Genomic DNA, 3,227 nt, shown 5'->3' with positions numbered 1-3,227 from the left:
GGACCCTGTAGGGCTCCATGCATTTCTATGTATACAACATCAACAGAGATCAACTTTGCCTCTCCGTCCTGGTCCCCACCTCAACCAGCTCTGTGACCTCAGCATGCAGCATGGCCTCTCCAAACTTCCATTTCCCCATATTATAAAATGTGTTTTCTTATTATTTACACACCCACCTCATAAGGTAGGAAAAACAAGAGGACACCAAGACACTGCCAAACACGGTTCCAGTGTTTAATAAAAGTTCTATAAATATTACGTTTTTTCCTCCCTTCTCTTCCTTATGAGTAACATTTGGTGACAATTTTCTCACCGTGGCAGCACCTCTTCTACCCAGGATTTCTATCCCTTTCTTAAGAAGATATTAGCATTCCATAACAACGATTCATCTGATTCAGGCTTGTCCGTCTCTCTGGTCAATGCTCTTCCGCTTCCTCAGACACACCAGGTCCATTTTGGCTAGGGCATTCTCAGATTGTTATTATTGTGTTTTCCTCTTCATTTAAGATGCAAAAACGAAGCGCAAGGCCCTGGGTTCGGTCCCCAGCTCCGAAAAAAAGAACCAAAAAAAAAAAAAAAAAGGTGCAAAAACCTGTCTCAGAGCAGCAGCGGGCTTGTAAAACTGCCTTCAAGATCCATTACTAAGTCACTTGGGAGTTGTCACCCAGGAACCAAAGAGCTCTCTCACGGTTTATGCCCCAATGGCACCTGGACTGAAGCGGTTGCCACTGGCTGTGTAGTTAATGTCTTGCCAGGGGAACATGGGGGAATTAAGATGTCTGGGATAAGAAGCAGTTAAGAATGGGAAGCTTGGGCCCTGACATCAATTGTAGCTTAGACTTGACAAGGTCCTGTGGATTTCTCTTTACCCATAGTTCATCGGAGACATAACAAGTTCCAGTGGTTGTCCCTGCTCAACGGCCTCAGGTCAGGACGGGGACTGGGATCTTGGCTGCAGTCTTCATCTGCACAGCAGCTCACTGGCACCTGTCCACGCAGATCACACAGGCAAGGCCACTTCTTCCTGGGTGGATCTTAGGTGTTGCTCTCTTACTCTCTGGGCCTACAGCCCCTTTGCCTCCTTGATCTGCTGACGTCCACCCAAGACCACCAAAAACCCAGTCTACTTTCCATAAAAACTGATGCTTCCCATCAGATTCTTCTTCCTTTATTATAACCGATTGACTGACACACCGGATTCCCAAGAAGGATCTTGAAATGCAACTGCCTTGTTGAATAACGTTTCCAATGCTTGGCTTAGGAGCCCGGCCTTAAGAATTGAGTGTGACGAAAGAGGAACATATATAGCCCTATGGCAGAGTATTAACTGCTGAAAAGGCCGCGTTCCCCATTCTTACGCCAACAGTAAATGAAAAGAACAAGACGTTTGATCAAAACAACACACACACACACACACACACACACACACACACACACACACACGATATTATGTGGAGAGGAAATTCTGGGACAGAGGCTCAGAACTATTGACAGCGTTTTTTTCTCCAGGTGGCAGAGCCGTGAATGACGATTATTTAAATGCATGCGTTTATTCCCGTTTCTCTTTTAGTGAGCACCTGTTCCTTTTCTAGTGGAAACAAAAGACTTTCCGAAACGAGCCAAAGAAACTTTCACGCGTCTCTAGAAAAACAGAGTCCTTTCTGTCTCTTCTGACGCTGTCTGTGCCTCCAGTCCCCACGTGCCGGGCATCTCAGCCTCCGCTCTGCTAGGGAAGCAAGTTCTAAAGAAGGAAAACTCTTCTTTAAGAAAAGAAGGACGTTGAGAAACAAGTTCAGGAGAAGAGAAGGAGCAGTACTGATGGTCTGGGACTGAGACAAAAGATACATGGGCTCACCCCCAACTCATACCTCTCTTCCCTTCTCAGGAACCTGGAAACTCAGTGCACAGTGACGAGGAGCTTGCACACGGACACCGCTAGGCCCTGCAGCGCAGCAGCGCAGCGTGCAGAGAAGAGCTTCGGAGGCGAAGTGCCAGCTTCCGTAGCCAAAAGCAGACCCTGGTGGCTGCCCCTCAGTAGCCCGAATTCCATACACGGGTAGACTTCGATTTCTCTAGTTTAAAAGTTTACAGAGCAGCAATAGCAGAGAGGACCGTTCTCCCTACACAATAGAGAAAGACAAACACAGAACCTTTCAGGGAGAGTGGGAAGCCGGATGTGATAGCACACACGGGGACTCCCAGACCGAGGCAGGAGAATTGCAAGTTTGACACCATCCTGGGCTGTGGCGTTTTTATTTTTCTGTATACTGAATTACCTTTGGAAACCTTTTATTCACTGAACAACGTTTGGACTTTCACTTACCACGTGACACCGTAGAGACCACAATCAATTAATTAACATCACTCCAATCTAGCCAGAGGTTAGCATCAACAGACATATAAACACACTGTATGTATATGTCTCAGCACAGGTGAAATCTTTTGGGGCCCAGTGATCTTGTCTTAAGAGGCCAGTCCATGTACTATGAGATTTGGGATAGTATCGCTGGCCTCTGCCCACTAGCTGCCAATACTACACTTCCTCTTATGTTGTGACTAGAAATGTCTCCAGATACTGCCAGCTGTTCAGGAGAAGGTGAAAGCAAAGGTCCTCTTCCTCCTCTTCCTCCTCCTCTTCCCCCCTCCTCCCCTCCCTCCTCTTCCTCCCCCTCCTCCTCCTCCTTATTTCAAGTTAAGAACTATTGCTCCAACCCTGAAGCCTTTCAGGTGTGGCTGCTGTATCACCCATAGGTGGCAGAGTGGAGAGAGGCTGTGTCTACTATCAGTGTTCTGACCTACAGACATCTGAATAATTAGCAACTTAACATTACCTGGAGAAAAAATGAGCCTGAGATGACCATCAGTCCGAAGGCTGGCTCCCAGGCCCAGAGTAAGACAAAGATTACAATAATCCCACCTGGGACTGAGGGCCCTTCCCTCTGCTCCCAGCAGGAGTGAGCCCAAGATGACCACCAGACTGGTGCTATGGGGCCTGGACAGGGAGCTAGCCTGAGATGCCACCAATCAGGTGCCATGCCTGGGGGGTGGTAGGCAGTGGAGACCATGCTGGAGGTGACCCTTCTGGTGCCATAATGCACAAGTCAGGCATAGCACTCTTGAGACCACTCCTGAGACAAATAATCCCAGACACTCAGAGACTCCGGAATCCTCTAACAGGAACAAGTAAGTGGTAGAGAAATGAAAGAGAAAGAGAAACAAAAGGATGC

At 47.7% G+C, this 3,227-nt stretch overlaps 1 pseudogene; it reads left to right on the top strand.

Annotated features, from left to right (window-relative positions):
- The first annotated feature begins 2,712 nt into the window (after nucleotides 1–2,712).
- Nucleotides 2,713–2,829, top strand: LOC120094513 (small nucleolar RNA SNORA17; annotated as a pseudogene).
- Nucleotides 2,830–3,227: the final 398 nt, after the last annotated feature.

This window comes from Rattus norvegicus, chromosome 8, assembly GCF_036323735.1.
Source record: "Rattus norvegicus strain BN/NHsdMcwi chromosome 8, GRCr8, whole genome shotgun sequence".
NCBI lineage: Eukaryota > Metazoa > Chordata > Mammalia > Rodentia > Muridae > Rattus > Rattus norvegicus.
Note: the sequence above shows the minus strand (reverse complement) of the source record. Positions and strands in the feature narration are given on the sequence as shown.